Raw genomic sequence first — 21,850 nt, forward strand, 5'->3', positions numbered from 1 at the left:
CTCAGCACTCAGATCCTAGCCTTCCTCGGTTACCAATGTGTTCTGTGTAGAAAGACAGGGGGAGGGAAAAAGGGTTGCTGGCTTTTTTTTTTTTTCCCATTTAAAAAGAGAACATTTACATTTAAAAGTACAGATGGAAAAATTAAAAGAAATAAGGCGCTCTTGTATAGTCGAACCCAAGCTAAAATCATCTTCATCACCATCTGCTTTGGGGACTACAGAGTGTAAAAAGTGTATTGTTCAGAGTACACTTGTGTTTCAATTCTCTGGTGTTTCAGGGGCAGGCTGTAGTTTTTCAGAATACAGACAACACGTGTTATCATTCGAGTAATGGACAGAAGAGGAAGCGGGCAGGCAAGCGGAAACCCAATTCACTGATGCTATTCTCTATCTGTGGCCAGAAAATAAGGCATTTCCCAATAATAAAGGGCCCAGCGCCCAGCAGGAAGCATGCCCACTCCCAATTCCAAATAACTTGCTCTGCAAAAGGTGAAGAGTCTTCTGGAACCAGGGAACTTAAAGAGTCTGACCTCATCCCTTCAGAACAACCAGAGCTCAAGGTTACAGTAACTTAACTCCCCAGTATTATTTTGACTAACTTCATAAAAACAAAAGCTGCCACTGATACACTTCAATGCCCGGTCACTGCACCAGAGAAGCAGATATTAAAAATTAATCCAACTGGCAAAGCACCATTCAATGTCAGGCAGTTCTACCTATGAGAAAGAGCTCTGAGTAGGCCTGGACTGAAGGCTGATCTTTCACTGTGAGGAACTTCTACAATTTAGATCACAGCCTCTTTCTTCTCCTACTGTGTCTAATTCTGGTTGGTTGGCTCTGCTGTGGCTGAGAAATCAAACTTCCATCTGGCCTCTCTACCTTCTCAGTTCTTCCACTCTCCGCCACCACCCACCTCCTTCCCTAGGGCTCACCACCTCCAAAAGCAAGTTGCTAACTCACCTTCCCGTCATGCCCTTCTACAGTAGCTGTGGCAAAATTTACATACTAGCAAAGCGTCAGCCATCACCTCTCTACTGGAGTAGACATTGATGGGAGTGGGATTTCTCTAGACGGGGGAAAAGAAAGGGAAGGTCCAGGCCGGGAGCAGACTTAGAAAACACACAGAGTGGTCCAGTGTGGATGCAGCTGGACATCTCCTACATCTCCACCTCTAGGGTCTGCCTCTCCCAAGCACTGCACACCAGCTGCACGGCAGGCTCTCAGGTGTGGTTCTTCAGATACTGCAAACCTAAACTATTTCAACGCAAACCTATCTCCTCCTCTACTCTCAATCTTGGCTAACAGAGCCACCATGGATTCAGTTAAACTCAAACTGAAACTCAGTCATCTGAGACTCTTCCCTCTCTGTCCAAACAGAGTACACCCACAACTGGCATCAATACTATTCCTAAATGGTCGTGAAGCTGCATCCCCACTCTCAGTTTACACCACTAGTTTGTAGCTGTATCTTTCACCCAGTGAAAGACCTCAGAGCCCAGTGTGTGCTACCCAAACTCCCCCTTCCATGGATCCACTCAGTCGCCGGTGTCACTACGAGGCCTTCCCCACCAGCAGCAGTTTGCGTCTTTCCCTTTTCTCCTAGTGCTCTGCAGCTATCTTTACCAGTACGAAACCAGCATGCAGTATGAGCATGATTTAAAACATGTCTGGCTCCTCCCCTCAACAAATTCCTCAAGGGCAGGTGCCATGTTTTACAGCTTCTCCCACATCTTACGTAGTATCTCAACATAGCACTTCACAATAAAATATTATTAAATAAATAAACTGTAGTTAGCCTCTCTGCTCCAGCTTCTCTTTCATCAAGTTTTCCTTCTTATGCATTTTTTCTAACTTTTTATTTCAAAATAATTACAGATTCATGGGAAGTTGGAAAAACAGTACAGAGAGGACCTATGGAGCCTGCATCCAGTTTCCCCCAATGGCAACATCCTTACATAACTATAGTACAATAGCAAACCCAGGAAATTGACGCTGATACAACCCTTAGACCTTACTCAGATTTTACCATATACGCACATGTACGAGTAGATTTGGCTCTATGTAAACTTACCATGTGTACAGGCTCGTGTAACCACCACCTCAATCAAGACATGGAATGGTTCCATCACTACAAGGATCCTTGTGCTGCCTCTTTACAGCCAACTCATCCTCCTCCTTCCCTTCCCCCCACCCCACCTTCAGCACAAACCCTCATTCCTGGCAACCATTAATATGTTCTCTATCTCCATAACTGACATTCTTACCAGTTTCCTACTGCCTACAGGATAAAGTTTGCAGATCTCAGCATGGCCTTATAGTGTTCCAACACATTCCTTACCTCCACTTCCATGAACTCACTATTCTAGCAAGAGAAGACAATGAATTCCCTAGGAACATGCTTCATACTTTCCTGCCTTTGTATCTTTGCTTATGTTGTTCCTAGGCCTATACATTCCCTCCCTGGTTTTTCCACTCAGAAAAACCATCTCTAAAGGCTCAGCTCAAATGTCATATTTATAAAAAGCTCTTCCTGACCTCCAACATCCCAAAGCAATTGACTTTTCCCTTCTCTGTGATCCCTCTGTTACAGCACTCAGAGCAAAGAACTGTTGTATGTCTGTGCCTTCCCCATTTTACCACAACCCAGCAAACATAGGGGTATGTATTATTCATTTCTGTCTTCACAAGACCCAGTGGTTTGGTTTCAAAAGACTTTCACAAATCCTTCCTTTGTGCTATTGGTCACTAGCTACATTTAGTGCTGGAGATGAAAAAATAAATATGCTTATGGGGGCGAATGAGCTGCTACCCCAGTGCTTGCCTCCCTGAGGATGTACACCAGAAACTTCTGAAATGAGTGCATCTTGAAAATCTGCAGGTCACTTGAAAACACTTTTAAGACACAATGACCTAGAGGGCGCCTGGGTGGCTCAGTGGGTTAAGCTTCTGCCTTCAGCTCAGGTCATGATCTCAGGGTCCTGGGATAGAGCCCCGCATCGGGCTCTCTGCTCAGCAGGGAGCCTGCTTCCCCCTCTCTCTGTACTTGCCTCTCTGTCTACTTGTGATCTCTGTCAAATAAATAAATAAAATCTTTCCAAAAAAAAAAAAAGACACAATGACCTAGAGTAGAACTGTATCACCCATGGATCCTGATGCTGCTGAGTGACACAGAAGCCACCAATCACTGATGATTCAGTAAATGCATACTGAGTGACAACTACATGTCAGGTACTTTTCAAGGTACTGGGGACACAGCAGTCAACAAATCTGACAAAAATACCTGTCCTCATAGAGTTTTCTTTTCAAGTGCAGGGAGATAGGAAATAAAACACATATATAAATTCAGAAGTAGGTTATAGATTGTGGTATGGAGTGCTTTAAAGAAACACAAAACAAGAAGGTTGACGTGGGGTTATGTATGTTGAGGGGAAGGTGGACAATTTTAAATCAATGATCAGGGGAGGACTCCCTGAAATGCTATTTGAACAAAACCATGAAGGAGATGAGGGAGCATGCCACAGGGCTACTTGGGAGGAAGACTGTCCCAGACAGAGGGAAAAGCAGGCAGAAGCACATTGAACATATTCAAGGTCTAGCAAGAAGGCTCATAAGTATTAGGAAATGAGCTCAGAAAGGTGGAGGATTAGGGAGTGGGGAAGAGGGTGAAGGAGGGGAGATCATGCAGGGCCTTGCGTTACACAGAAGGACTTTGCCTTGATTACTAATGACACTTTATTTAATTCTTTATCGTTTTCTACCTTTATGTCTTTCCCATGTTATCTGGCTACTCTTTCCTACTCCCACAGCACCCAAACAGCACTCAGAGGTAAAATAATTTATCAAACACAGAGAGCTGACTACTCCCAGCTACCGGGATGCAAAACACACTGAACATGGCCATCAAAAGGTGAGAATGCATTATCAAAGCCTTCTAGATTAGAGTTATACTAAAATCAACCCATTTCTAACTTCAGTAATTCTTCTTTAAAATATTGATCTTTCCCAGGGTACCTTGGTGGCTACTCCTAATCTCAGCTCAACTCAGGTCTTGATCTCAGGGTCCTGAGTTCAAGCCTGCATTGGGCTCCATGCAGGGCATGGAGTCTACTTTAAAAAAAAAAAAAAAATTGTTTTTCCCTGAATCATCAGAGTAATACAGGAAAAGCTCTCTCTTCTATGATTTAATTAGGCCAATGAGTGAAATCATTAATGGTGTGGGTATAGCAGAGACTAGTCCATGACCATGCATCTGTTGTGAGCATATTTACAGAAGGAATGGGGGGGAGCCTGTTAATCTCATCAGGTGGATTAGTTGAGAGAACTTGTATCTCACAGAACATCTGGGCAAGATGGTAACAGGAGGACAGGTGTCTCCTGCCCCCAGTTTCCTACAAAAATAGAGAGAAACCTGTATCCAAGCTAGAAACCAGGGAAAATGCTATCTCTCCTGCTCAGAACTTTGAGGAATTTCTGCTAGACATATTCAAGATGGAGTAGGACCAAATGAGGGCTAGCAAGCTTCTATGGAGAAACAAGTATTCTGGCAATAAATGTGGGCAGCAGCAGCAGAAAACACAATAATGCAAGCGTGGCACAAAGAGCTGCTACAGCATTGGTCAAGGCCTACACCAAAGGGACTCTTCTCAGAGCCTTGGGCCAGCAGTAGCCCACTCACCTCTTGCCCAGGCCACCCAGTCTGGCAAAGGGAGAGGCACTGAAGAGCTGGTCCTGGCATGGGCAGCCCCAACATAAATTCAATCAACCTAAAATTTCCCCTTGTTTCTTCACTTGGGTATGAAGAAGTCAGACAGACACTAAGTTATCTCTGTAAGAATCCATCTCTCATGAGATTATGGGGATGGTTGCAAAACTACGGAGTAAGATTTAAGGAATCTGTGTAACTATGATACTCAAGTAAGCTGCTACTTAAAAAGGAACTTCTACACCAGGAGAGACTGGTAACCAAAACTCTGAATGCCAATTTAAATAATAATAGAGGAAAGGAACACCAAATTGAGGACTACGGAAAATCAAATTAGTAAAGTAAAACTTAAATTCCTCAAGAACTCAGAGGAGAAGTTAAAGAAGATAAAAATGAGGTAGAGATTCATTTCAAAAGCAGAACAGGGAAAAAGCACAGCATGTTAAAAGCCCGGGCTCAACAAAAAACTGTGAAAACTAACGAATTCATTAAAGTTGCAGGATACAACCAACATGCAAAAATCAGCTGCAGTTCTATACACTAGTAATGAGCAATCCAAAAAGCATAGTAAGAAAACAACCCTGTTTATGAAAGCCTCAAAAAGGATAAAGTCCTTAGGAATAAACCACACCTAAACAGTCCAGGAGATTAAAGCCTTATATTCTGAAAATGACAAAACAATTCTGAAGAAAATGAAAGATACAAATAAATGGAAAGACATTCCATGTATGTGGATTGGAAGACTTAATACTATCCTCCAATAGATTTTCACAGGGGAAAGTCAATATTACCAAAGCAATCTGTAGATACAATGCAACCTTCGTCAAAATCCCAGTGAAACAGAGAGATCCATCCTAAAATTCCTAAGAAACCTCAAGAGACTCTGAATAGCCAAAATAACCTTCAAAAAGAACAAAGTTGGAGGTCTCACACTTTCTGATTTCAAACTTGCTACAAAAGTACGGTAATCAAGAGAGTATGATACTAGCATAAAGACAGATATAGAGATCAATGAAATAGATTAGGAAGCCCAAAAATAAATTTTCACATACATAGTCAAATAATTTTTCGACAAGGGTGTCAAGACAATTCAAGGAGGAAATGACAGACATTTCAACAAATGGTGTTGGGAAAACTGGAATCAGAAGGGAAAAAAAGAAAGAAAGAAATAAAAAAAAATGGAGACCCTTACAATATACATAAAAATTAATTCGAAATGGAACAAAGATCTAAACATAAGAGCTCAAACTATAAAACTCTTAAAAGAAATCATGAAGGAAAAGCCTCATGAAAATGGACTGGGCATTGATATCCTGGATATGACATCAAACGCACAAAAGGAAAGATAAATGGGATTACATCAAAATTAAAAGTTTTTATTTTTATTTCATTTTATTTTTTTATCCAATGACACTATCAGCAGAATGAAAAGGGAACCCTCAGAATGGGACATAAATTTATCTGATTAGCAGTGAATATCCAGAATATACAAAGTACTCCTACAACTCAACAACAAAAAACAAAAACCCTATTAAAAAATGGATGAGACTTTAATAGACATCTCTCCAAAGAAGATCTACAAATGGTTAATGAGGCACATGAGAAGATGCTCAACATCACTAATCTTTTGGAAACTGAGAATCAAAACACAATGACCTACTACTTCACACCCAGTGGGATGGCCATTAAGAAACACCACACACACACACACACACACACACACACACACACACACACACAGAATGACAAGTATTAGCAAGGATGTGGAGAAACTGGAACCCTGTGCATTATTGGTGGGAATGTAAATGGTGCATCGTACTGAAAAGCAGTACGATGATTCCTCAAAAAATTAAACACAGAATTGTGTTTAATACCAACCCACTTCTGGGTATTTTGTATTTTACAAAAAAGTAAAAACAAGGACTAGAACAGATACTTGTACACCCATACTCACAGTGGCCTTATTCACAACAGTCAAAAGAGAAGCAAGCTAAGAGTCCACCAACAGATGAATGGATAAACAAAATATAAGTATGTACAACTTACATACAAGGAAATTCTGACACATACTACAACATGGATGAAACTTGAAAACATTATGCTAAGTGAAATAAGCCGGACACAAAAGGACCAATACTGTACGATTCCACTTCTAACTGGTACCTAAAGCTGTCAAACATATACAGACAGAAAGCAGAATGGCGGCTGCTAGGGGCTATGGAGGCAAATAGAAGTTAGTACTTAATGTGTACAAAGGTCAGTTGTGGAGATGATGGTGGCGATAGTTGTACCACAAAGGGAATATACTTAATGCCACAGAACTGCACACTAAAAATGGTTAAAATGATTTTACAGTATGTAATTTTTACAACTGAAGGGGGAAAAAAAACAAAATGCCTTGGGCTTAGGGTCAGCAGTTCCTTTACCCATAGATAACTCTGTGGCCTCAAGCAAGTTGCTTAACCTCTCTCAGCTATAAAATGAGGCAATATCAGTACCTACTCCATAGGGCTGAGATAATCCCAGTGAAGCAGTGAATCAGTACCTACTCCATACAGATGAGATAATCCCAGTAAAGCACAGAAACACTAAAGGTTAGCTCCTATCATCATCATCATTATTATTATTATTAAGATAACTAAGATTATGAGGGTGGCACAGCTGACTCCCAGGACCTTGGCCACAAAAGGACTGTAACTATATTTCTGAATCACTATCTAGGGAAGGATGCTTTCATTTTTGTTTGCTATTTTACTGATTAAGATCCTTCTACCCTTGCCCCCTTCACCATTCAACCCTTCACCACCCAACCCCTTCACCATTCTACCCTTGCCCCCTTCACCATTCAACTGAACTACATCCTGCATAATTTTTACTCAGCCAAGTCCCAATGTTGCCTCAGGAGACAGGACGGTCCTTGGAAAAATTAAGAACTGGCACCTTCATCCTACAGCAGAAGATATGATCCAGTTTATAAAAAGCAGCGCAATGATGATCTTCAAGCTAGGCAAAGATTTCAGATCCCTTGTGTCCTCCACTCTACCTACAATGTCAGCTTTATAGATTTGGCAGTGTTTTTGTTAATCTTGAAGGGTTATTTGGAGAAGTGCTGACTAGGCTTTGGACCTTTGGAAAAGAAGTGTTATCATCCTTAGGGGAGATGTGCATCTTACCATATATGACGGCCCAAGGCATAGGACGGGGTAGGGGGTTGGGGGTGGGAGGTGGAGAATCAAACAAAAGTGAGTGATTCGAAGTTTCAGGAGACCCATCTGCTCCCCAAGTCCAATGGCTCCTGTAAGAAAAGTACTCTTGTCAAGGAAAGTGAGATGTAAATATCTGAATGCACATGCCTTGTGCAGTCCCAATAGCTCCTAGAATCACATCCTAAATCACGTGGCCAAATCAAGACCCTAGGAAGAAAGAAGGTCACTGCAAGGCTCTAGGACCATCACCTGCTGAGTCAGTTCAGAAGACAAGAAGCAAAGAGTTACTTAATAAGCTTTAAAATCACTAACACACGAGCGCCTGGGTGGCTCAATGGGTTAAAGCCTCTGCCTTGGGCTCAGGTCATGATCTCAGGGTCCTGGGATCGAAGCTCTCATCGGGCTCTCTGCTTGGTAGGGAGCCTGCTCCCCCCCCCCCCGCCCCGCCTCTCTGCCTACTTGTGATTTCTGTCTGTCAAATAAATAAATAAATAAAAATCTTTTAAAAATAAAAATAAAAATAAAATCACTAACACACATACTTTTGTTTCACTTACCATTTATGATGAGGAGACCATTTCAAAGGAAAGCAAAATACCAGAGAAAACACCTGGCAAGGAAAGAAAAAGGGAAAAAGGAAGGGCTCATGGAAGGAAGCCAGACATAGGGTCACAAGGAGATGACAGGCTGAGTGGATGTGAGGCAAGGTCTAAACACCTACATCCCGTAAAGCGAGGCCCAGTCAGGCTGCACAGTCCTTTCCTCTGGCGGAGCTGGCATTGCAAGCTGAGCACTTCCAAGGAGGGTAACAACAATACTGCAGCGAAATATGCCCCTTGCCAGCCCATCTTGTCTCCTTCTCTCCCAATCAGGAAAAAGAGGCTTTCCTGCACCCCCAGAACCTTGTCTCCTTCACCTTATACTGGGATGAATGGTGATCCATGTCCGAACACCAGAAACCTATAAATGTGACCTTATTTGGAAAAAGGGTCTTGGCAATGTAATTAAGGGTCTCAAAATGAGATCATCCTGGATTATACAGGTAGGCTCTAAGTCCAATGACAAGTGTGATTACACCAAGATATTCAGAGGAGAGACACAAAGAGAAGAGAAGGTCATGTGACAACGGGGGCAGAGACTGGAGTGATGCAACTTCTCTGGTGTGGTCATTTGTCAAAGCAGCCCTAAAAAAAAATAATATGACCCCAAGCATGGGAGAAAAAAAGACACTTTGCTGTACTCCTTTCTCACAGGCACTATCAAAAGTCTTTCTTCTGGGGACTCTTTACTTACATAGGCTACCAAGGAAATTTCAGATCCATTGGTACTGTGCTTTGCATGTGGACTTGGACCTTAGCTTAGCCACGTCCCAGGGACTTCCAGAGAAAGAAGCTCCACACGCCAGAAGGGTTCAGTTCCGCCAGGCACCCAGCCCACCTCACCTCACTTGGACTCTGATCCTTACAGGAGACACAGGTTGGGGTGAGAGGGGAAGGTATGCAGTTTTGCTTTCAAACCAATTCAAAAGCAAATACGATTGTCCCATCTACATGGCTCAAAAAATAAGACAGACCACAATGGAAGATGTTTTAAGAACCAGCCTGGGGAATTTCTAAAGGAATCTGAAACACAGGATTTTCCCAGTGGACTACAGTAGACTACAGGACAGGGACAAATGCCACAGCCCCAGTCCTCCTCACTGCTGGGTCTTGTATTTCTTTTCATTTACTTCTTTCCCTGTATCCTTCACACTATGACTATGTCCTTATATGAAAGGAACTACACACACAGTGGACACCAAAAAATTGTGACAGTCAAGCCTGATGTCGTAACTACAGCTCCTGAACGTTTTGCTACAATCAATGCCAGGATTTGACAACCTAAGTGGTGGGAGTTCAATAAAGTCTGCCTCCTTAGGGCCTATAGCTGTTCTGCTCATCATAATTTAAGCAATGTTTGCCTTCATGAGTAGGGCCTCAAAATATATTGGTCGAATAAGATAAAATATTAAAATGGTAAATTTTATGTTATGTATATTTTACAATAAAAAAAATTTTTTTAAACCACAATGAGATCCTACTTCACACCTACTAAAGTGGCTATTATCAAAAAATAAAATAACAAGTGTTGGCAAGCCTGTGGAGTAATTGGAACCCTCGTGCCTTATTGGTAGGAATGCAAAATTATTCAGCTGCTGTGGAAAACAATCTGGAGGTTCCTCAGAAAGCTAAATGTAGAATTACCATATGACCCAGCAATTCCACTCCTGGGTATATAACCAAAATAACTGAAAAAGAATTTTGTTTTTTGGGGCGCCTGGGTGGCTCAGTGGGTTAAGCCGCTGCCTTCGGCTCAGGTCATGATCTCAGGGTCCTGGGATCGAGTCCCGCATCGGGCTCTCTGCTCAGCAGGGAGCCTGCTTCCCTCTCTCTCTCTCTCTCTCTCTGCCTGCCTCTCCGTCTACTTGTGATCTCTCTCTGTCAAATAAATAAATAAAATCTTTAAAAAAAAAAGAATTTTGTTTTTCAAACAAAAGCCTGTACACATGTCTTCATAGCTACATTATTCACAATAGCCAAATGTAGAAAACAACCCAAATACCCATCAATGGATAAACAAACTGAGATAGATCTCATAATTTTGAGGAATATTATAGCAATGGAATATTATTCAGGCATAAAAAGGGTTGGAGTACAGATACATACCACAACATGAATGAACCTCAAAATTATTATGCTAAGTGAAAGAAGCCAGTCCCAAAAGACAGTCACATTTTGCCTGATTCCATTTATATGAAGTATCCAGAAGAGGTAAATCCATAGAGACAGAAAGCTAATTGGTGGCTTCCAGTGGCTGGGGGAAGAAGGATATGGGGAATAACTACTCAATGGGAACAAGTTTCCTTTGTGATGTGAAAATACTTTGGAACTAGACAGAGGAGGTGGTTGTGCAACCTTGTGAATGTACGAAATGCAAAGGAACTCTTCACTTTTAAATGACTGTGTTATATGATTTCACTTCAATTAAAAAACAAAAAGGTGAAATAAATCCAACTTTGCCATCTAACCATAGAATTCAAAGTAAATAATTCATATAAAAACATTTGTTTTAATGACTTAACTAGTCCTCAAGGCTTCTTAACCCGAGCACTGTTGACTTTGGGCTGAGTGAATAACTTCCTGTCACGAGGGGCCGCTCTAGACACCGCAGGATCAGCTCGGCAGCATCCCGGGCCTCTACCCATCTGATGCCAGTAGCACATACATACCACTCGCCAAGTTGTGACAACCTAAAATGTCCCCACACATTGCCAAATGTCCCTTGGCAGGCAAAAGAGCCCCCGATTAAGAACCACTGGTCTAAATGGAAAAAGGGCTCTCCCAGCAATTACTAAGAATTTGTTCTTTTTCAATCCCTGTCAACCTGCCAGTGTGACTCACTGTTTCCTGCCAACCCTACCAGCCACAAATGACCTATCTATGAACTTCTGGCACCTGATTATAATGTCCTTTCTTCTAATCCTGAGTTCCCCCAAACCACTCCAAGTGCCCTAGATATGCTGCTTTCTGCCTGCCAGGCCAGAGATTACCCAGTACCCGTCACAGGTTCCCAGTGCCAGGCTGCAGGTCCCCAGGAGCACCCACGGGACAGAGGAGAATCCTGAAGGTACAGGTCAAGGGAAAAGCAAACCTACCAGTTCTACAAGTAGGACAGAACCTTCCTGTGTCTAGGCCCTCATCCCCCAATCTCAGTATCTAATTAAAGAACAATCAAAGTCCCACCCATCATCCCATCCCCAAACAGGCTGACAGGTGAAATGAGAAGTTGAAAGTCCCTATCCCTGGAAGATAGGAATAAATTTTCAAGAATTTCAATTCTGTCTACCTTTGGGGGACACAATCAATTGAGGCCTAGTTGTTCTGACATTAATCTTTCAGGAAACCCCCAAACCTTGAAAGGAGAAATGGATTCTAATTCCATCTGAACCTATGTAGCCCCAGACAGGTCATTTAGTCCTCTGGGCACAGTTTTCTCCTTTGCAAAATATGTGAGTCAGGCTGTTTGAATTCTAAGTTTAATGCACTAATTTAATACCTACTAAGTATCTACTTATTAAGCATATATGAAAGGTGAGTGGAAACCTAACCACACTCTTTAGGAGCCCAAGCTGGGTCAGGGGTAGGTGGAGAACAGCTGAGATGACAAAGAGATAAGTGAACACATTTAAGATGGAACAAAAGGTAAAGAAGCTTGAGTGTATGAAAGAACAAATACTGGGAACAACTAATCACATGTAAAATAAGTCAACAGGTGCTCCCAGGAGCACCCTTGATTTGTGCAGGAGGTGGAGTGAGGAGCTTGAAGAATCAGGGGTGTGGAGGAGGTGGCATTTAACGAGACTTCTCAGCTATTTTGGTCCTTGAGCAACCAGAAATATGCAATATACCATGTCTAACTCACAAATTGAGCATTTTTGCTGACAAAGACCCTTTCCTTTATCTAGAGGTGGATAAAGACTCAGGGAGAAGTGGTCCTTCATCTCTCAGCAACCTCTGAGGCAAAGGCTCCCATAAGAGTTAATCATTAGTCCAGTGTGACAAAAGGGAACCAAGAGGCAACCAACCTGATCGGCAGGGCCTGAAAGTTAAAGGTGAGCAGAAAGTCCCAACGATCTAAAAATACAAAAGGTAAATTCAAAACCACATACTGAGGATACCTCTACAGTGACCATGACAGGTCTTTTTCTTCTCAAAGCCAAGACCCAAGGGAGAATTTTTTAAAATTTACATATATACACTTAAATACAAGTCAACATATAATATATAAATATATAAAATATAAAAATATGTAATATATAAATATATAAAATATAATATATAAAATATAAGGCAAGTTTATTCTTTCTAATAATAAGAGGAAACACAAAGCTGTCAAATAAATGCCATAAACAACAACTTAGCTCCCTAATCTTGCCAAAAGATATGTCATTCAAATTGCTCTGGCCTGCTTCTCCCCCCGCCAACAGGGCTTGCCTGCATCACCAGCCCTCTTGTGCCAGATTTTCCTCCACCTCGCCAACCTCAGGGCAGGAGGTCAGAATATTCTCTGCTCTCTTAAATTAATTCCAGATCATTACTGCTTCCACATTCTACTCTTATATTAAAAAAAAAATCCCTGCCCCTCTGAGCTCGTGCCACCGGGCTCCCATGGCTTCCACCCTGCCTTGCCTTTTACCTCCAACCTCCCACTCATTTTCCCAAATTCACTGAAGACTCTGGCATCCTGCCTTCCTCTGTGCCATAATTCTTGCCACCATCCTAGATGGTTTCAAAATCTACAAGGATGATTTACTCCTATACTTTAGCCCCTAAATTTCTTCACTACAAAGACCTTTGGTCTTTTCAAACACCTACATCCATGGCCACACCTTAGTCCTTGTCAACACAAGTCTTAAATGTCAATTGTTCACTTTCTGACACACCTTCCAACCCTTGCGGTCTCTCACGCCTTCACTCTGGTCTGATCTGTTCTTCAAACTGATCTGTCCTCCAGCCTCTCTTTCCGTTTTCTCCTGTCAATCAACCTACTCTTTAGATCATCTTCTTTCCTGATTTTTGCCCCATGGTTGACAGCATAGACTGCTCCTTTGATTCCTCTGCACCTTTGACTTTGCATCACATCTACCCAATCCAGAATCAATGCTAAATCCACCTACGTGGCTCCTAACCCCAATCTCCAAGTTCTACCAGAGAAAAGCCACGCAATCTTACAAAACCATATCACTATCAATTCATGGTCTTCATCCTGGCCTGGGTCTTTTAGTTGTCCTTGAATAGCTCCCACTCCTATTCCTCTTAATGACTAACCTAAATCCTCAGAAGTCACCTCAGCCCCATACTCACCACTACCCTCAGCAGACAGCCTTGCCTCCTTATTCCAGAAAAGTGAGGGCATCTGTCATGACTACATTCAAATTCCTATCTCCCCCACACAGCCCCAGCCTTTCCACTACAAACTGAATTACGTCCATGCTGATTCATTTACTCCCTCTTGACTCTGAGAATGAAATGTCCTCCTCCTTTTCCAAGGACCAGCCTTAATTCCATTCATTCATTCACCAATTTAATCAATAAATCTTTACCAAGCCCATCCTGTGACAGCCTGTGAACAAAACAAAAAAGCTCATGAAGCTTATATTCTAATGAAGGGAGACAATCAATAAATAAATAAGTAAATTATAGAGCATATAGACAGGGAAAAGGAATAAGGAGAGCTGGGGGAAATGGAAGGTTATAATTTTTAATAGAATAGTCAGAGAAGTACTCTCTGAGAAAGTGGAATTTAAGCAAAACAGGTAAGGGAGAACAAGCTTTGGGGCTACCTAGAGGAAGACTCCTGTAGGTAGAAGGAACAATGAGTTCAAAAACCGAGAGGCAGGGGCATGAATTTACCCTGCTTTAACCAGCTACGAGCTAGAGCTACGAGGAGGCCAGGGTAGACAGTGCAATAACCAAAGAGGAGAGTAGTAAAATAGGAGAGGGGAGGTGACCGTGGGCTAGAGAAAAGCCCTTTCTAGAGCCACCTCACGATTTGTAGTTTTACTTTCAGTGAGATGGGCAGTCACTAGCATCTTTCTAAGCTGAGGAGTCACATGAAATGATTTGCATTTTAAAGGATCATTCTGGCTACACTGAGGAGATTAGACTGAGGCACTCAGGGAGAAGTAGAGCCCCATGAAGAAGCAGCTCCTGTAATCCAGGCCCATGACACTTGACCCAGGGAGACAGCAGGTGAGGAGATTAGAAGTGGTTGGGTTTGGGGATATACTGTGAATGGTAGTTTCCTGACAAGCTAGATGAGAAGTAAGAGGTTTGGGGCCTGGGAATGTGAAAGGACCCAATGGCTCACGGGAGGAAATGTTTTTGACCTGAGTTACTGAAAGGATAGAGTTGAAATTTAAAAAGATGAAGATGTCATCTCCTCCAGACTCTTCTGGAACCCCATTCGAATAGGCAACTGCCCTTACTTTTGTTTTAACTTCTCTCTCTCCCCTCTGCCTCCTGTTGCCTTCCTATTAGCCTAATCACATACTCAAACATCTCCTGATCTAGCTACCATACAATCTGTCCTTTTCTTTTCTTATTCACATTTTTGAAGAAATAGTGCAACCTTTGGGGCCCCCACCATCAATTCACTACTCTTCTGAAGTAGTAGTGATTTTGTGGAGGCCAATGCCATACCACTCTCCAAACCAGAAGACATTCTCCAGTCTTTATCTTACCTGACCAGTCTGGGGCATCTAATCCTCTTCCAGACTCCGATTTCTTACGTCTATGGGGTTCCATGTGTGCAAGACACTGCAGTCTACTGATTCTCCTCAAAGCTCTCTGGATATTTTTTCTGTCTCCATAAAGGGCTTTCCTTACCAAGCTGTCATTTAAATCTTCCTAAACCTCAATTCTATTCTCAGCCCATTGATCTTCTGACTCTTGGCTTTTCAAACCTGAGTACAAGAATCTCCACATGGACAACTCCAAACAAATCAATTTCATAATATTCAACTTCCCTAGGTACTCCTTCTTAAAAATGATTTGCCCAAGTTCCCCAAAGCCCTTATCCCACTTTACCAGAAATAAATAAGCAAGCAGAATTTGTAAAAGGCACACCTTCACCCAGTTCGCACTGTGGTGCATACCCCAGAGTGTGAAAAACACCAGAGCTCTACATATAAAATCCATAGGGTTTCTTATATTTCTCTAACATATTCCTGTAAAGGATACAGCATGGTGTTAGAAATGTGATGTACTGGGGGCCTGGGGAGCTCAGCCGATTGAGTGTCCAACTCCTGATTTCGGCTCAGGTCATGATCTCAGGGTTGTGGGATCAACCCCTGTATCAGGCTTGGCGCTGGGCATGGAGTCTGCTTGGGATTCTCTCTCCCTCAGCCCCTCTCGAAAGAAAGAAAGAGAGAGAAAGAGAGAGAGAAAGAAAGAGGGAAGAAAGAAAGAAAGAAAAGGAAAGAAGGAAAGAAAGAGGGAGGGAGGGAGGGGATATCCGAGTCCATGCTGGGATGTTCTGAATTCAGGTATATCATAGAGTAGTAGGAGTAAAGACAATTTTAACACACCCTAAATTAGATGAGCAGAAGCCCCAGCAGAAGCTCAGCTGAGTCCCCGTCAACCTACAGAATCATAAGAAATTATAACCGTTGTTGTTTTAAGCCCCTGGGGTTGTAGGTAGTTTATTACAGAACAGCAGAAAACCCAAACACACCCAAATACAGTGCAAACTGATCATACCAAACCCATCATCTTCCTCATTAAACCTGTATCTTCCCTCTTTCCACCCTCCCTCTCTTCCTGAATAATACAGCTCAGCTAATGGCACTTCCCTCTCATGTACCCAGGCACTCAAACCAGAAGCCTGGAATCACGCTTGGTTCCACACCTCTCTTTCAACCTCTAAATCCAATCAAGCACCAAGTCCTGACTATATGAAACTCCTAAATATTTGTCTGCATTCTTCTCTGTTCCTGTTAGTGTTCTGCCACTTAGACCCTCCCTGCCTTTAACCTGGATCATGGCAACAACCTCCCAGAGGCTCTAGACTCAGCTCCTTCCCGGCATTCTCCACAAATCTCTGTAAATCTGATCATGGCATCCCCTCCTAAAACTCTCACTGGCTTCCCTATTGCTCAGAAGATAAATGAGACTCACAGGGTCTCTGTGATCTAGGCCCTATATTTCTCCTCAGGCCTTTCCAAGCATAACCTCAGACAGAAATCATAAAGGAAAAGACTGACATACTTGATTGCACAAGAATTAAAAATATCTCCAAAACCCCACTTTAACAGAAAGTAAATGACAAAACAGGGGGAAAAGGCTGCAGTGTAGATGTGTGTGTGAAAGGGTTAACATTTTAAATATGTGAAGAACTTCTGCAAATTGTTAAGGAAGATGAACACTCTAATAGGAATATGAGCAAAGAAACATTAAAAAAAAAAAAGCACCACAGAAGAAATATAAAGGACAGATAAAAAGACATACATACAGACGGAAAGAAACAAAGAGAATATGTCCAACCACACTTCTGGGGTACCTGGATGGCTCAGTTAGTTAAGTATCTGAGTCCTGATTTTGGCTCAGTCATGTGATCAGGGTCAGGCTCCTCACTCAGCAGGGAGTCTGCTTGAGATCCTCTCTGTCCCTCCCCCTCTCCCCCCCCCCCCTTTCTCCCCCTACCCCGTGCACCCCCCCTTTCAAAAAAAAAAAAAAAATCTTAAAAAAAAAAAAAAAAAAGATACACTTCTTATGAAAGTATGTATTGGTTTAATCTTTCTGGAGGCTATTTTGTAATACATATCAAAAGTTAAAATATGCATATCGTTTGATCCAACCTTTTTCACTTTCAGAAATTTATTCTCAGGAAGTGATAGAACAAGTACCCGAAGGTTTGAAAAATACTCGTTGTGGTTGTTTCATAATAGCTATAAATAACCTAAATGTCTAATAGGAGACTGGCTAAATAAATCACGACACATCCACACAATGGACTAAAACTGATGATGCAGACATTTAACACAAAAAGATAGTTAGGGTATACTGTTAAGCAAGAAAGCAGATTACAGAGGATGATGTGCAGTATATCCTTTTTCTTATAAAAATACACAAGTCTGGAAGGCACACCAAAACATTAACAATGGTGAACTACAGGATTATGAATATTTCCTTTTTTATTAAAGACTTTTTTTTTTTTTTAACTAATCTCTACACCCCATGTGGGGCTCGAACTTGCAACCCAAAGACCAAGAATCACAGGCTCCACCAACTGAGCCAGCTGGGTGCCCCCATATTTTCTCTCTTTGTCTAACTTTCTCTTCTAATTATTCTCCTATCTCCACAGAGTAACCTGTATAAAAAAATATTTTATGAGGGATGTCTGCCTGGCTCAGTCGGAAGAGGATGCTACTCTTGATCTTAGAATCATGAGTTCGAGCCTCAGGGGTGCAGAAATTACTTAAATTTAAAAAATTTTAAATGTATTTTATGACATCATGATTGCTTTCTTCCATATCAACTACACGTCATACATGGAACTGGCATTCATTTCATTGTTTCAAGTCTTCCAGCCCCCAACACCAAATACCAGTAGAGAGTCTGCAGCAGGACCCTTACTGAGATACAAACATACACAGCATTGAACAGTGAGTTATAATCCTGGAAACTTCTCTGTGTTTCAAATAAATGGTAATTGAAAGACTGAGATAGTATTATAACAGTGTCTAGAACACTGCTTTACACTTAAAGTGTGGAGAAGGGCCTTGTGTGTTTGAGGAGGGTAGGCGGGAGAAAGGACGAGAAGGGATAGAAAATGAGAAGGAAAACAGAAATAGGTTAAGTCCCTACAGCATTGATACTCAACTTTTCAGACAAATGCTTCTAAGCACATTTAATTAATAAGAACTATCAAATGGTAACTCGTTTATCTCTTCAGAACTCAACCTTTCTGGAACATGAAGCATAAAAAACTAATTTCTGTGCCAACGGGAGACAAAGCCCATGCTCAGCAGCACCTGTAGTTTATCACAGACAGGACCCTCCAGCTCTCACTCACAGCCTCTTCACTGGTGCACGCGGTTCTAATAGGCTTAGTCATCTGGTTTCCGGGTCCACTGCAGATTAAGAGTGACAAATTAGAGAGGCACTAATTCAGGAAGGCACATGGATAGCAGCAAGAAGTGACGAGGGACAGTCTCCAAAGAAAGGATCCAGAAAACACAATAAGGCACAAACATAAAATTCTACAAGCAGTGTAAGCCAGGAGCAGTTTATTCAGGAGCAAATGGTCTTACCCATATCAAGCAACCAAAGATCCTAACAGACCTACTAACAATGCATTTGAGAAATAAAAGAATGGTGAGGTGTCAGACTTGGAAAGTAATGTCACCATCATGTCATCCTTGTTTTTACAAACAAGGACCCGGATGGACAGGGTGGGGAAGTAAGCTGTCCACACTATAGGGCATGGTGGTCAACAGACATGTTCTGAGCAGGTGTACTTTCTACCTATACCATGCTGACTCTGTGATATATAATCTAGAAGACAGGAAATATATCATTTGTCTCGGAAAGAGTCCTATCCAAAATAGTACACTTTCAAAGCTGATAAACCCTCAGGGGTTGGGAACACCTGTCTTCCCATGATGAGTCATCTCACATGGGCTTTCCAAATGACCAGGCCACTCTTCTATTCAGCCTGTTGGTCCTTTTCTTCAAAAACTTAAGGAATTTCTCCCCATCCCCCTCACTCTCTATAAACCCCAATTCAACTTCCACCCCATAGCATTCGATAGAAAACAAAAGCCAGGAGGGGTGGGGGAAAAAAAAGAAAAAAAAGAAAAAAAAAAAAAGGAGGAAAAAGAAAACAAACAAAAGCCATGAGGCAAGAACTCCCTCAACCTGTCAAACCCTACCAACTTCTATCTTCTGTACCCATTCTTTCTCCTGTGTCCTTCCAGGTCAGTGAATGAAGTGCCTTTTCTCTTGTCCGAAGTCCTCTCCTGCACCTGAGTTCAGGATTCTATCCATGACCTGTCACCAACTCCTCAGTCCTATTCCATCAATAATTCCCTCTGTACTGTGTTCCCAACCCCTTCCTTACTACTGGCTATTTCTTCCCTGTTTAACGTACTCAAGATGCTCTTCCACCATTAAAAATAATGAATTCCTCTGTGACTCAGCATCCAACTGACTTCCCATTCACTCATATCACAGCTTTCTGACTCCACTCCACACCACTGCTCCACTTAAACTGCTCTAACAAAGCTCATGAGTAATCTCCATATTTCCAAAGCCAAGAAATACCCTTTCATTCTTATCATGACCTTTCTGATTTCTAACACCCCAAAGTATCTATACTTTCCTCCTTTTAAATCTACTTAGTATTCATTTCCATCACTTATTATCTCCTGGTTCTAAATCTGTATCTCTAATCATTTTGCCTCCTTCATCTGCTCATTCATTCCTTCAAGTGGTTGTCCCTGAGCCCCTCAGATGTGCTAGACACTACACAGGGCACTGGGGATACACAATGAATAAGTCAGTCAAGGTCTCTGCTTTCATGAAGGTGATATTCCTGGGGAGGGAGATAAACAACAAGCAAGAAATCAGTTGATACAGGCTACCTGGCAAAATAAAACATGGTAAGTTCCTTATATTGGCTGGTGAAAGAAGGTCTCTCTGAGGTAAGATTTAAGTGAGGTCTGAATGGCAAGAAGTCAGCCAAGGAGAGCTCAGGAAGAAGAACACTGCAGGCACTAAAGACCTAAATATGAGACCTGAAACCATAAAACTCCTAGAAGAAAACATGGGCAGTAATTTCTTTGACAACAGTTGCAGCAATATTTTTTCTAGATAAGTCTCCTAAGGCAAGGGAAACACAAGCAAAAATAAACTATTGGGACTACACCAAAATAAAAAGCTTTTGTGTTGTTTTGTACAAAATGAAAAGACAACCTACTAAATTAGAGAAGATATTTGCAGATGATGTATCTGCTAAGGAGTTAATATCCAAAATATATAAACATCTTCTATAACTCAACACCAAAAGACCCCAAATCCAAGTAAAAGAATGAGCAGAGGACCTGAATAAACATTTTTCCAGGGCACCTGGGTGGCTCAGTGAGTTAAAGCCTCTGCCTTCGGCTCGGGTCATGATCCCAGGATCCTGGGATCGAGCCCCACATCGGGCTCTCCGCTCAGCAGCGAGCCTGCTGCCCCCCTCTCACTCTGCCTGCTTCTCTGCCTACTTGTGATCTCTCTCTGTCAAATAAATAAATAAAATCTTTAAAAAAAAAAAATTTTCCAAAGACAACACACAGATGGCCAAGAAACACATGAAAAGTTACTTTAAAAAAAAAAAAAAGGCTCAACATCACTAGTCATCAGGAAAATGCATATCAAAACAAAACCACAATGAGATATTATCTTATACCTGTCAGAATGGCTAAAATAATAATAAAAAAATAACAAATAACAAATGCTGGCGAGGATATGGAGAAAAAGAAACCTTTGTGCACTGTTGGCAGGAATGTAAATTGGTGCAGCCACTGTGGAAAATAGAATGGAGGGTACTCAAAAAATTAAAAAAAGAAATACCCTATGATCCGGTAATTCCACTAGTAGGTATTTACTCAAAGAAAACAAAAATAATAGTTCAAAAAGATATATGCACCCCTGTTCATCGCAACATTATTTACAACAGCTAAGATACAGGAGCAACCCTCATGTCCATCAACAGATAAACGGATAAAGAAGATGTGGTATATATATAAAAAATGTAATATGATTCCACCACAGAAAAAAATGAGATCTTGCCATTTGCAACAACACGGATGGACGTAGAGGGTATTATGCTAAGTGAAATAAGTCAGACAGAGAAAGACAAATACCGCCTGATCTCACTTATAAGGGGAACCTGAAAAACAAAACAAATGAACAAAGAGACAAACAAAAAAACAGACTCTTAAATACAAAGAGCAAGCTGGTAGTTGCCAGGCAGGTGGTGGGCGGGGGGTGAAATAGATAAAGGGGATCAAGAAGTACAAACTTCCAGTTATAAAATAAATAAATCACAAAGATGAGAAGTACAGCATAGGAAATATAGCCAATAATATGCTAGGTGATAGGTGGTGACTACACTTACTGTGATGAGCACTTAGTAATGTACAGAATTGTTGAATCACTACGGTGTACACCTGAAACTAATATAACACTGTAATTACGTTATACTTCAATAAAAAAATTAACTTTAAAAATAGATTTTAATATATTTTTCTATCCAAGTACCTACCCCCTTCCTTCCCTCTCACTTTATTTCCTTCCTTCCTTTTGCATTTCCTTTGTTCTTTTCTTTTCCTTACGTCCCTCATTTCTTCCTATCT

General features: G+C 41.5%; 1 protein-coding gene across 1 annotated transcript in view; it reads right to left on the reverse strand.

The window, feature by feature from the left end:
• Positions 1-21,850, reverse strand: part of LOC111147984 (AP2 associated kinase 1) — a 158,950-nt gene that overhangs the window by 123,021 nt on the left and 14,079 nt on the right. The gene's annotated exons all lie outside the window — the stretch shown is intronic.

The sequence above is a fragment of the Enhydra lutris genome, unplaced genomic scaffold, assembly GCF_002288905.1.
Source record: "Enhydra lutris kenyoni isolate GAN:26980312 unplaced genomic scaffold, ASM228890v2 scaffoldscaffold18, whole genome shotgun sequence".
NCBI lineage: Eukaryota > Metazoa > Chordata > Mammalia > Carnivora > Mustelidae > Enhydra > Enhydra lutris.